This window comes from Rutilus rutilus (genome assembly GCF_951802725.1).
Source record: "Rutilus rutilus genome assembly, chromosome: 1".
NCBI classification, from domain to species: Eukaryota; Metazoa; Chordata; class Actinopteri; order Cypriniformes; family Leuciscidae; genus Rutilus; species Rutilus rutilus.
The window spans coordinates 5,015,831-5,030,401 of record NC_140209.1 but is presented as its reverse complement, the minus strand read 5'-3'; the positions used below and the strand labels follow the sequence as shown (position 1 = coordinate 5,030,401).

Genomic DNA, 14,571 nt, shown 5'->3' with positions numbered 1-14,571 from the left:
AAGGCATTGACGCTTGCTTACAGATCTATCACACGCTCAGCTCCCTCCTACTTTCACTCACTCCTACGAGCCTACATCCCCACCAGACGCCTACGATCAATCAACGAGCGACGTCTCGTGGTTCCATCACAGAAAGCCACAAAATCACTTTCCAGATCATTCTCATTCACAGTTCCATGCTGGTGGAACACTCTCCCCACCCTCATCCAGTTTTTCCTAAATAACTACCTGAACCGTGGCACCGAGGATGAAGAAATGTTTATGGTATGTTGGTCTACTAGACTTTTACGGAAAAATTTTGTTTGGTCCGCGGGGGCCACTTTCCCCCCCGCGCTGGGGCCTCCGTAAATTTTTCGTCAACGATACCAGGGACACCGAAACACCGGGGAACATGAAATTTGGTGGGCATGTAGCCCCACTAGACTTCTAAGGAAAAATTTCGCTTGGTCCCCGGGGGCCACTCCCCCCCCGCGCTGGGCCCCCCAAACCCAAAAAAATGCAGTTTTTCCTAAATAACTACCTGAACCGTGGCACCGAGGATGAAGAAATTTTTGTGGTATGTTGGTCTACTAGACTTTTACGGAAAAATTTCGTTTGGTCCCCAGGGGCCACTTCCCCCCCCGCGCTGGGGCCCCCGTAAATTTTTCGTCAACGATACCAGGGACACCGAAGCACCGGGGAACATGAAATTTGGTGGGCATGTAGCCCCACTAGACTTCTACGGAAAAATTTCGTTTGGTCCCCGGGGGCCACTCCCCCCCCGCGCTGGGCCCCCCCAAACCCCAAAAAATGCAGTTTTTCCTAAATAACTACCTGAACCGTGGCACCGAGGATGAAGAAATTTTTATGGTATGTTGCTCTTAAGGGCCCACATCAACCTAGCCCATAATCACTCAGTTGTGATTTGCGCCCCTCCCATAAAAAATGAAAATGCAATATTATTCTGCTTTAATCGCCCCTATCTTCAGTGGAGATGTTCAGAACTGCACCATATTTCATGTGTATGATTAACTTGACATCCTCTGGGGGTATCCTCTGCTAAGTTTTGTAGAATTTCATCCATGGGGGGGTATAAAATAAATTCATTTATGTGCACATTTAGTGACTGTACACTCATCGGCCTGTAGATGGTGCTGTTGAGCGAAGGGTTGCTGGTTTAGGATGATACTGTCACACACACACATGCAGGAATACAAACAAACGCAAGCATGCACACACACTGACATCCACACGCACAGACACACACCCATACAAACACATACAAATCCACATGCACAGACACACACACACAAACACACACGCGCACATACACAAACACACACACATACACACACACACAGACAGACATGCACATACTATTACTTTTTTTAGGTATATACATAAACACGCAATACAGCCAAATTACTCCACGTCATTTATTTTTGTGGAAAACCAGTGCAGGCCTGAGCGGCGGTCATATTTTGTACCGCGATGCGGTACATCTAGTTACATGTAAAGACCCTTATACTGTGAGCGGCACATATGAGGTGTTTTCTCACTCATTTCTACTGCGAGGTCTTGATTGTGGCATTTCTTTGGGGTTTAGAATCCAGTATTCCTGTAATTATTTTGTCTTTTATGAATTTAATACAGAACTCTGTCTCGTATTCTGTCCAAACACACCGCGCAGTGTTTTGGGTGTTGAGGGGGGCCCACCTGAGAGTGGCACTTCCTTTGCTTTATTTACACCTCCAACTCGACGTCAACGCAGAAAGGGTCTCAGACCACATGAGAGATCCACAAATACAAAGGAACTATTGTATCTTTAGCTGCTGCTGGAGAACAAGCCGCTGGTTAGCCATAGTCATGCTTACACAGAAATAGCATTCATGTGCGTGAAATTGAACTAGCAGTCATACGTGTGATATTAACCCTGATGAAGACGACTGAATTCAGACTATAAAAGAAGAGATCTGGACAGGACTCTTCGCTTATCTTGATAATAGAATACGAATTTGTATAGACTGATCGCCTAACTCTTAAGGACACGACTAAAGGATAGGCTCTTTAGTTACCACGGGATTATCTATAATGTGACCCTGCCTGTGAAAACCCAGCTAAAGTCATTTTTTTGTGATTCAATGTTTTCTACATAAAATCATCCTACACAATGTAAAGAACATTCTTTGAAAATATAACCTTGATATCTTTAATATTGACTGAGTAAGGCCATGTCAAAGATTTGCTAAAATTCAGGCTCAGAAAATCATATTTTTGAGAAATTCCAATTGAAAAATAGGTTATTTGTTAAAACTGCAACACATTTGATCCATAGTTATCCTACATATGTGCCATATAACACATTAAAGCTGTGATTCTCCCCTTTTTAGTGATATATGAGACATTGGTGGAAAAATTCGTAAAATTTTGTAAAACAGGTCTATTTATTATGATGTGCATGTCCAAAAAGCTAAAAGCATAAAAACATTGAAACGAATGGGGGGGTACCACAAGAGCTTGATCGTAGCAACAATTACCATGTCAATTCAGTGGAATGATTTGTATAACTTTATTAGTAAAATGTAATATCAGTGAAAATTTTTTTAATAATATATCAATTAAATAACATAACATTTCTCATTCTCTTACTGGCCAACGGTAAAAAAAATTTAAATAAATACAATTTCAAGGGATAGTTTACCCAAAAACTACAATTCTGTCATCATTTACTCACACACAAAACCCGTTAAATCATAATTTAGGGCAATTCCACCGAGATTAATATCAAGCAAGCTGTTTAAGCAAGCAGCTATTTTCTGTTCCTGCTCATACTTCGGTGTCGCCAAGCCAAGTCAGATGTCAAAACAACGCATTACCATCCAGCAAATAACACGTAGTAGGCCAAAAATCCTTAAAATAAGTTTAATATTACTGGCAGAATACTGACCTACAAAACAAATAAGCAGTTCTTAAAATATTGACTATGACAAGAAAAAAAATCACCACAGACATTTAAAATGCGGCTGACGCGGCTAAACACAGCTTTTTCATTGTGTTGATGTGATTACCGCTCGCGGATTGATATTTAAGTCTGTTTTTACTCTTTCTAATAGAAAAGACATAGAAAAGACGTTCCTGAACCGAATGATATAAGAATCAGCAGTGTTGTTGCGCGAAATAAACCCAGAGACGATTGAAATCAATGTTTAGGAAGCTCACGTCCGGTTTTTTTTCTTTCGCAAAAGTATAACGTAGTGTCAATAAAATCATTCATTTCAGTATTTATCATGTTATAAATGAAAATGTAAGTACTGCATCTCAAAAAAATTTCATCTCATTTACAGCAATAAACACACATGGCCTATTTTTGTCATTTTTATGGCTCTGACTACTTTGACGCTCGTTAACTCATAATTCGATTCTGCGACCTTAGCCGGGGTTTCACAGGCGGGGGTACATATGTCCTGGATAGGATGTTAGATAATTTGGAACGGTATTAATCATGATAATCCATTGCAGCAGGTGACTGTAAACGCACAAAAACTGTTTCCATTACAGGTTTGCTAAATATTTTTTTACTGTTTGCTCCCTCAATCCAGATGAATGTTGAAAAATATATGATATATTTAACCCTTTTGTTGTACCTTAATCACCCCCCACCCCATCCCATCCCCCACCCCACCACCGTAAATAGAATCTAATTCTGTGGGAAACACTGGTTTCTAACATGAATGTTCTTCAGCCTCATGAATGAATGAAGAATAAACACCAACCTCTGTGTTCTTCAGGATCTTCAGTGTGTTTCATTCTGCAGGGTTCTGGATCACTCCTGTTCTCACTGTCCTCTTTAATAAACTCAGTCTTTGCAGATTTCAGCTCTTTCTGATGCTCTGATGCTCGTCTTCACTTGTAGCTGATGGGAATTTACAGCATTTATTGGGGAATTACTGTGGGAGGAGCTTCACTGATGATGAATTAAAGTGTGGGAGGAGCTTCACTGATGATGTATTCCAGTGTGGGAGGAGCTGATCTGCCAAAATAAAAAATATTAATTACTGAGTTTGTTTTTATAATAAATTACATTTCTAAGCATTTTTCATTATTTTTATTACTAATCCTAACATTATTCTGCTTCTTCATTAAAATGCAGGTATCTAGAAATATAGAAAAGAATATAAATAATTTAAATTCTTCCAAATATAAATAATGGTAAGGAAAACAGTTAAAAGCATAAAGACAGAAATAAACGTATAGTAGCCAACAAATCCCCTCAGTCTGATGACACCAATGAAATGAGCTTTAAGTGTCAATTTACAGGAGATTTAAAGACATCAGCATAATAAATGAGGTGAAAACAGGAACTATTGTCATGAAATAAAGTGTTTTCAGCAGTTTAAACACTTTAAACTGCCCCCCCCCCCCCCAATGGTGTTTCATGTATTCAGAGTTGTTTACAGTGTTAAAGAGATGGATTCTCATGCTTAACATGGCCAAAGTTTAAAAAAAACTTTTTACGAATAACAATTCCCCATCGTAAGTACACATTGATGGCCTAAGACACGAAACGAGCGGTTTGTGTGAGAAAACGAACAGTATTTGTATCGTTGTTACCTCTTGAAAAAAGCCGCGTCCAAATGATCTGAGGGCGCGGGCGGGTATATTTCGTGTCTTAGGCCATCAATATGTACTTACGATGGGGAATTGTTTCATTTGGACGATGGGGAATTGTTTTAATTTGGACTTTGTGCATGCTCTTTGAGACCGTGACCATAGACCTGCATGAAATGACTGACAGACAAGAACGGTTTGACCTAAAAATATCAAAATTGAAACTACTGCGGAAAAAAGACACCTGGGTTGCACCAGCCGTTCTTAAGTTCTTTCTTAAATTGGAACGTAAAGTCCACACTAGAGGCTTAGTAACTACTAGCTAGTTTGTAACTAACTCTGAACTTTATTCCGTTGCACCATTTGTTCGTAAGGCAGAACGTAGCTAGTAGGTCGTAAGCTCTCCGTAAAGTAATGCGTAGTCGCATAATATGACGTTTAGCCTCGGTTATCCAATAGCAGCCTTCAAATAGGTGAGCAGATGTTTTGTTGAAATGCTGTGAATTTCAGTTTATCCTTCATTATTTTGCCTCACGTTACTAACGGTAAAAATAAGTTTCCATTAAATACAATACTTGAATAGCATAAGTGTTTTTATATGTAACATTCAGAAACTGTATTTGAAATGAAATGAATAAGGATCAATAAATAAATATTGATACAAAAAGCATAAGAAATTACGTTTATTGATTATGACTTATATTTGACATGCACACCATGGACCGATGCACACAACGACGTGCTGTTTAGGATGGGTTCGTGTTAAAGATAGCCTCTAACAAAGTAATCTTTTCACATAATGTTCTCTCTCTTAAAACAACATGACATCATGACTTTGCGTAAACATGCACGCCACTTTCAAGTCAAGTGGCGTGTTATCTATACGCATTTTGAGCTATCCGCGTGTATGTCCACGCCGTCATCTTCCGCGTGTATGTCTACGCCGTTAAATGTCCGAGTGATTCCACGTGTATGTCTACGCCGTTAAATGTCCGAGCGAAACGAAGCAAAATGTAAATCTACATCTGGGGAGCGATATTTTTTTACTAGGATGGTAGGGGAAGACTCATAAATGGTATTAACCCCAGTGACGGGTAGGTTTAGGGACGGGGTTGGGGAAAGTCATATATATTTATATAGAGAGTAATGTAACGTTAAGTCAACGGCGTTGATAAACACGCTGAAAAGCGATTATGCGTGTTGATAGCACGCCAAAAATGGAAATACATACGTCATTTCATGAGATCAGTCTGCTTAAAATGTAAGCGAGTGTAAATGTCTGCATTATCATATATGTCTAAAGAATTGAAGTCTGTCAGGTAAAAGAATAGCTTATTGATGCAGTTCAGTGTGTTTGATATTTTATTCCATCCGTTACTCCTGATCGGAGAATGCCGTAAATCAGGGATGGAAATTATCCCCCGCCACCAGCCAAATGCGGGTGATTTTGTGTTGTGGCGGGTAAACTCGCTTCACCTACCGGCCACCGTGGCAGGTAAATAAAAATATACTGTTTCACACAGACGGCGGACACTTTTAGAGGACATAAGTGTACGCTGAAATAAAGTCTTTCACCTCAGAAAAACGGACTTTCTTGTCCTGTCACGTCAGCCGTTATCCTGTTCTCGTAGTGAACACTCTTCAATTGCACGCGCAAATGTGGCGCCGCGCGCTGTGTATCGCCTCACTGTATATAAAGTGCAAAATAAACTACGAGCATGCAATGTAAATTACACAAAATAAAAGTAATGCAGGGATGATTTTCATACTATTCACCAGGAGCAGTTTCCATGGTTCATTAACAGTTATTGTACTGTAATATTGTAATATGTACTGTCGTTTCCATATTAACCCCAAAATGCCACTTTATTTTTCTTTGTGTTATTTCGTATATTTTTAAATGACTCTAGTGGCTCATACCAACATTGTATACAAAAACTAGTTTGGGACTGCTATTTAATAGCTTTCGCTTGGGCCTAATGTTTATTTATTAGTACTAGTCTTTACTATTAGTCATATTCTTACAATTTATGTTAAGTAAAGGGGGACAGTACTTGTGTGTGTGGAAATAGCCGGTTTCAATAAAACTACTTGTGACATGTCATATTTGGCTTTGACTTTGACTGAACATTTGCTCTCACTTTGCGGAAAAAATATTGGGATATATATCGTATATCGATATTCAGCCTAAATAATCGGGATATGACTTTTGGTCCATATCGCCCAGCCCTAGTTTCATTGTTGGGACTAAAAACCTAAAACTGGAAGCCATAAAAGACCACGAATCATTCAAATGCCACATCCAGGTAAAAAAGAGAAATATATAAGAGAGAAAGAGAAAACGTCAGTATTTCATTGAGACTTGAGATTAAATAAACTGCTTAAGTATTGTAGATCTTGTAGTATTAATTTTCACATGCAGTTACACATTGTCGGTTAAAAACAAGAAAGTGGCTGGTAAAAACATTGAGTGGCTGGTAGATTTTGAAATCCACCAGCCACAGTGGCCGGTGGACAAAAAAGTTAATTTCCATCCCTGCCGTAAATATTTAGTTTAAACGTAGAGTTACGCTTCAACTAAGTTAATGGTGCAACGCAAAAATATTTAGAAGTGCGCAAGTCGTAACTTAGTGTCCATTTACGTCAAAACTAGGCTAAGTTATAACTTACGCACAGCTGGTGCAACTGGCCCCTGGACACCTACATCATGGATGCCCTTCAGGTAAGCTAAAACATACCAAAATTTAATTTCAAAGTGAACTATCCCTTTAACATGTTACATATTTGTGTACAGAAACTGACAATGATCATAAAACTCTTAAAAATGAAGAAAGTGTAATGTTTCCTGTGTCAAACTTCATTATATTCCCATGCATGTATAGATTTGATATTTCCCACGTTCATTACTCATACAGGGGCAATATAAAGTGTCTACATCAATTTTAATAAGTAAATGTAATCTGCCAAAGATAGCCTAAATGTCGACAATAACAAAATAAAGGCAAACATGAAAACGGCAACAGAAACACTTGAGATATTCCCCTCACAGATCTCAAACTTTAACTTGACATTCAGTAATAGTTCTCACTCCAAACATCGAGACAATCACACAAACGAACACAACATCGCTCAGGTCTGAATGAACTCAACATATTCTCCTCGTGCTCGCTGCTGCTGCACTAAATGTTTATTTCAAAAGAAAGACGCCAGAAAAGACGCACAAGTATCGCTGCGATCGATGAAAACAATACAGAAATGAGCCTGTCGCTTAATCAAACTGTATAAAGTGTGTGATGGTTGAGTAAATATGAGAAATACCATGAACTGCTCTCCTCACCTCAGAAGACTCGACACTGAAACTCTCTCAATGAGGGAAGAGACGGCGCGAGCGAGCGGTGACGTCATCGGCCGCCAAAGCACGCGGCCACGCGCGTACGGGACACCCCCGCAGCCAATCAGGGCCATGCAGATTGTGGAACTAAATACGAATGAAACTACGGCAAGTATTAGATAGGAATGGGAAGCGTTTAAGGTGTTCGTAAGAGTTATACAAACGACATAATAAGGAATTACAAAAAACTAGAGGATCAAAAAAAAAAAAAAAAAATTTAAAATAAGTAGCCTATTGATAATAATCCTGAAAAATGACATAACCTGTCTATCATGAGAGCTAACTATGATAAATTAACAACTGACAAAGTGGCTAAAATCTTAAAGTGGACTAGCCAAACATACTATGATCAGGGGGAAAGCAGGTAAGCTATTGGCCTGGAGGATAAAGAAAATGCAGAATTATCAACTTTACGTGGGTTGTGCTTCGAAACGGCACAGCGCGGATGAATCCGATGTTTTGAGGAGAATGTGCGGCTGTCAGTCGCCGCGCCGGTGTGGATACTGTCATTCACAATCTCATATTTTACTTTTTGGAAGTATGACCAACATAAGAGCTTTCACCAGAAAATGACACCTGTAAGTAAGTAACATCCACTTTTGTTCTGACCAACTAAAGGGAAAAAAAGCATTGCAGTAAATTACGGCGATTAAATCTAACGATCGCTTATCATATCACGTCAAACCATGCAATTTATACTTTGTTCTTTGTTCTCAAATTGTTAATGTTAACAACATCAGTATTGCGTGACTACATTTAATGCCCTTCTGACATTTATCGCATGTTTTCGCATGGGCCGGTTGCAGTCTCTTTTTTATCCAAAGTCTTTCGCGTTTTACAACGGGTGAATCTCCAGTTGTCACTGGTGATTGTCGTTTGAACCTTTCTGGATCTGCCATCAAATATATAAGTTTAATTATATCAAGTGCTGTGAAAAAAGGCTATAAATCTCCACCTCCAACATCCTCACACTCATAGCCTACTAGCCGAGACTCTTCTTTATGTGTACAGATGTGACGTAATGACGCAAAGACATGCTCGAATTTCCTCTGTCACAGAACCAAGAAATAGACTAGACAGAAGTGACAAGAAGTTGTTTCAGGGTCCTCGGCGGTGTCCAATCCAGCTCAGTCCGAGATCTGTTTCACTGGGCCTTTGCTTAGTATTAATATCTAAACTATAATAAAATACCTGCAGTTGTTAAAACTACATCCTGCCTCTGGCCTCCTCCTCATGGGCTGTGAAGACCTCTTTCTTTCTTAAACTATGATAAAGGTCAGAGAAGCAGGTATGTTCCTAACACCTGTTGAACCGTTGAGTTTATTCAGAGAGATCAAAGGAAACCACAAACACCGTAGTTGCAAAGCAAGCTTGCATCATTCTTCTAGCGATTCAAGCCTCACAATTAGGACATTTAAAGTGACTCTCTGACATAAACCCCCTCAAAATACTAAGTAATCTTTTATGTAATTTGCCTGATGATTCATATAATCTGCTTGCCCACCAGATCAGCTCGTCCCGGGGAAGATGTGTCCTTACCTGTCTTCTTCCTCTTCTCCGTCTTCTACGCTTTATGAAGTTCTCTGGCGTGGTCTTTCTGGAGTCGTTCAACTAAAAGATTGTCATAAATATTTGCATTTTATCAGTTACCTTTGAGACATGTAAATCATTTGGAAGAGGTTCCAGTTTGAGGGATTTAACAGAAGAATTCATATTTGGGCCTTCTGGCAACAGAACTAGATGTGGGGTGGGCCAAGTGAAATTCCTAGGTTTAATATTATTTAATTTTTTACCTGTAACAAAACTTTATTATATAACAAAAGAGGCAGGTCTTGATATTTGCAGGGCTCAACACCAATAAGCTTCTACAGGTTCATTCTGGTTCAGATTTTTACTTGCCTTGCAAAAATCGTCCCTGGCCCATCACAAAAAAAAAATTTGTAAGTATTTTAAGTAAGCAATAAGGTACGAGAGGCTTCACGTCGTGCCTAACAACGCCCTTCAGCCGTTATTTATTCACAATACAGCACTTGCCTTGAGTACCTTATTGCTTTTATAAAACGGTTACCACACAATATTAAAGTTAAAAAAAATTATTAGAAAAAAGTTAAATCAATAAAAGCATTCATTCCGCTAGAAAAAAATAGTTCCTGACCGTGAACAACAACGTTCCAATGTGTAATATGCATGAACGCTCAAATAAAAACAACAAACCGTTCTCAAACTTTGTCTCATTCTTTTTATGAGGGCGCAGTGATAAATAGAACCGTTGGGTGAAGCGGTCAAAGCCGTGTTTTATCGTGAATAAAGCACAGCTACTGACCAATCAGAATCAAGGATTGGAACTAACCGTTTTATATAAAAAAATCGTCCCTGGCCCATCACACTAAAAAAAAAGCAAGAAATAAAAACAAGAAAACAGTGCAAGTAAAAAGACCAAAGATCAGGTCTGGGGCCCCTGGGCTTGAGTTTATGTTCGGGCCCTACATATATGCTGCAAATGACCTTAACTAGAACATCATTATAGAGAAGCACAACATAAACAACAATTAAAATATAACCTATTTGAGGTTCCTAGAACAATTAATGTGCAACATGCCAAGCAAGTTTAGAGGTAATATTAAATAGTCATTAAAATACATTACAGGATGTGCTCTATCAGCATAATTGCGTAATCAGTGTTGGGTGTAATGCAGTACTAACTAATTAATTACTGTAATTTAATTACTTTTTATTCTAAAAGTAAAATAAGGAAGTACTCTTTAAAAATAGTACGGTAATCTTATTACACTGTTGAAGATGTAATTAGTAGCTTTTAGTAGAATAAAGTAGAAGTTCTGAGAATACAGTCTTCTGTAGAAGTGTTTTTATTTCAGTGTTTTTTCTTTAGTGAGGAAATGTGCTAGTCGAACTGCCTCATGGATCTAAACATAACAGTCTACTTTTATCTGGGGTTTTCAACAAAAGGAAATTCTACAGGTGCTAATCTACCAACATGCCTTTACTATTTGTCTTAGGACGCTACAGAATAAACTGAGCCGGACTTTACAGGCCAAAACACTTTTCAGACTGGATGTAAAGAGTTTCACAAAAAAATATAAAATTCACAAATAAAAAGATTAATATCCACAAATAAATGTAAAGAGTTTCACAAAAATGTATAAAATTCACGAATAAAATGAGATTTGAAAATAAAAAAATATTTACAAATGTTATATTATTTTACAAACACAACTCTGCCTGGCATTTATTTGTGAACCGCTTTCTGTGCATTTGTAAATCGCTGCACGCATTTGTGAATCTCTTCTTGTGCATTTGTGAATCATTTGTGGATTTTGAAACGCTTCTAGCGTCGACCTAGCCTGGTCCTACCAGACTCTCGTACATTTCATTTGTACAGAGAGTCTGGCCACCCTCCATTGACAAGTGCTAACTTCCTTGTAGGCGGGTACTCTGTTGAAGTTTAAAACTATTGGATCTGCCCAGAGCCACTCTGGATCTGCCATAACCAATCGCTAATGTTTGGTATGTCAACTCAAACTAGCACACAATCTCAATGTCATCGTTCTCAGCCACTCCCTCTGTTTACTGATTGGACCGGTTAAAAATCGATCGGTGAAAAAGCAAGAATACACCGCAATGCCAGACGTAGTTACTGAAGGAAAATGAAAATTGAGCGGACGTACGTCGACGTGCAGAGAAGTGGACTCCACCCACCGTTTACTCAAGCCAATCAGATAATGGCCACATTGAGCTGGCCAATCGTAGCACGTTCTCTTTACAACCAATCACATTTGGCTTTACACTCGGGGCGGGAACTGATTCTTGCACCCTTGAAAGGAGCAGTAATAATCTTCAAATTGAGCTGAACTGTTTGTGTGGTTAGAAAAACCCTCTGTTTTCAAAAGATTGTTGGAGTCTTTATATTTCCATCAGGATAAACTTAGGGAATTATGATCTTTACAGATCCCGAGCATCATGATCCTCTCTACACCGTCACGAGGCGGCGACACAGCACGTCAAATCAAAAGCAAATAGTGCCCCATTACCTTTTCACTGCTGTCGTAGCAGTTTCAAAAAATGTAAAACTAGCATGTTTGAAATGTTAACACATTTTTCACTAAGTGACAACTGTTTTCTTAGCTGCAGATACGAACTGTCTGCATAGTCGTACTTATATTGACTCGTGCTGGCTACTTGAAAATGCATATTTCGTGATACTGTCTACACAGGCAGTGCGACACGATGATTCACTGATAGTAATCGGATGCCCATTCTTCTTCTGAAGTAGCGGCTACTACACGCAATTACACGAGGACAAATGATTTGCACCTTCGCTTTGCCCAGAGACACGATGCAAGGAATTACAGAACATATGCTTTTGCCTTTTAAAGCACAATTGCAGTGACAAATAGCTACAGGACATAAATAAATGTCATGTAGAATACCAAATATGAGCCCAAATGACCACCCACGATGTAACAGTACGAGCCTCGGCATCAGTGTGTACTGGTTGGATGCTGCAAATAAAAATCTTGCAGTACTGAAAAATACATCTGTGCATTTAGCCGACTTTAAATGCTGTAAGTTACTTTTACCATAAAAAAAAACAATTTAGTCTGATTCACCATTTCACTTTTAAATGCATGATATCTCTTGAAATGCAACAACCTGTCACACGTTTAAAAATAATTATCTTCTCTGCAAACAAAGGGAATCGTAATACAGGTATTTAATATTTAAAATTCTACTTAAAATGCTCTATAGATTGTTAGATCCACGGAGCTGATCATATGCGACATTAAAACTCCTTGACTGAAGAAGCGGGAAAAGCTGTTGGCTGTTGTGTGACAGTAATTTCACCTATTACACAAACTCATGTATGTATCACGAGATTGAACTGTTATTCACTTGTCAGCTACTTATTGATGCTTTTCTGTTCTATCTTGAATAACGTGGTGCTTCAATAACGCATTGTTTCCCATAACAGAGATGTAAAGTGTTGTTTCTCTGGCTTTTTCCAAGGCTCATAAAAATTGTGGCTTGACTTGATACACAGTCTAATGGTCTATTTCTAACAAAATCTTTTGCTGTAGCAATTGTATGGGCCTTATGCGTACACTTCCTATTTGAGCCAATGCAGATAGATGATGAATGAGCAAAGTTATTTCAGAGCAAGATCGCCCTGAGTGTAAAGCCAAACGTGATTGGTTGTAGCGAGAACGTGCTACGATTGGCCAGCTCAATGTGGCCGTTATCTGATTGGCTTGAGTAAACGGTGGCTGGAGTCCACTTTGTGGATTTCTCTGCATGTGGACGCTAGAAGTGTTTCAAAATCCACAAATGCGTGAGGGGATTCACAAATGCATGCAGCGATTTACAAATGCACAGAAAGCGGTTCACAAATAAATGCCAGGCAAAGTTGTGTTTGTTAAATAAAACATTTGTAATTTTTTTTATTTGCAAATCTCATTTCATTTATTTGTGAATTTGATAGTTTTTTGTGAATCTCCTTACATTTATTTGTGGATCTTAATCAATTTATTTGTGAATTTGATATATTTTTTTGTGAATCTCTTTACATTTATTTGTGAATATTAATCTATTTATATAATATATATATATATATATATATATATATATATATATATATATATATATATATATATATATATATATATAATGCAACAATTCTAACACCATAATCCTCCTCTGCCCATTCTGACTATTTTGGGCTTCACTTGAAAAAGTTCCTTTCACCTTTAGTAACTGGAGTCACTTCAGTTCTAAAATAATAATAATAATGGAAGGCTACTAGTAAAGCTGAATCTGCGTGGCCCTGATTGGCTGCGGGGGTGTCCCGTACGCGCGTGCGTTGGAGGCCGATGACATCACCGCTCGCTCGCGCCATATCTTCCGTCATTGAGAGTTTCGGCGTCGAGTCTTCTGAGGTGAGGAGAGCAGTTCACGGTATTTATCATATTTACTCAACCATCACACACACTTTATACTGTTTGGTTAAGCGACAGGCTCATTTCTGTATTGTTTTCATCGATCACAGCGATACTTGTGCGTCTTTTCTGGCGTCTTCCTTCTGAAATAAACATTTAGTGCAGCAGCAGCGAGCATGAGGAGAATATGCTGAGTTCATTCAGACCTGAGCGATGTTGTGTTCGTTTGTGTGATTGACTCGTCAAGTCAAAAGTTCAAGTTTGAGATCTATGAAGGGAATGAATGGATTATATCGATCTCAAGTGTCACACTGGAACAGAGACTGCTAAAGCTTTACATTATTTTACTTTACTCTTACATACAGCCTATAATGAGCCACGTGAGACATTAAATCAATAGCCTACTTATAATTATGAATTGCGTTTTACTCTTGGAACAATAGTGCTCTGTGGTGCTCTTTATTTTCAAAAGTTTTATGATAATTTTCAGTTTCTGCGCATATAAAATGTTATTATTATGATCTAACTTATAGTGGTTAATGAATCATAAGATCAAACTATATTTTAGATTAGATTAGATTTTAGATTAATTTGGACATATTATGCTGCTGTAGTTATTTATCTGTAGTAAGGCTGGGCGAT

The 14,571-nt window shown here is 38.4% G+C and overlaps 2 protein-coding genes across 5 annotated transcripts in view; one reads left to right on the top strand and one right to left on the bottom strand.

Moving 5' to 3' along the window:
* The window catches only part of LOC311299350 (uncharacterized protein), a 117,128-nt gene that overhangs the window by 10,891 nt on the left and 91,666 nt on the right, over positions 1-14,571 (bottom strand). The gene's annotated exons all lie outside the window — the stretch shown is intronic.
* LOC311302179 (uncharacterized protein) overlaps positions 13,866-14,571 on the top strand; it is a 53,720-nt gene continuing 53,014 nt past the window's right edge. For 2 of the 4 annotated variants that reach the window (XM_084427844.1, XM_084427842.1), the window contains exon 1: positions 13,894-13,948. The gene's annotated coding sequence lies outside the window, so the exon portion shown is untranslated. Of the gene's footprint in view, positions 13,949-14,571 lie in introns of all 4 variants that reach the window. The other 2 variants (XM_084427845.1, XM_084427843.1) reach the window with 2 other exon arrangements.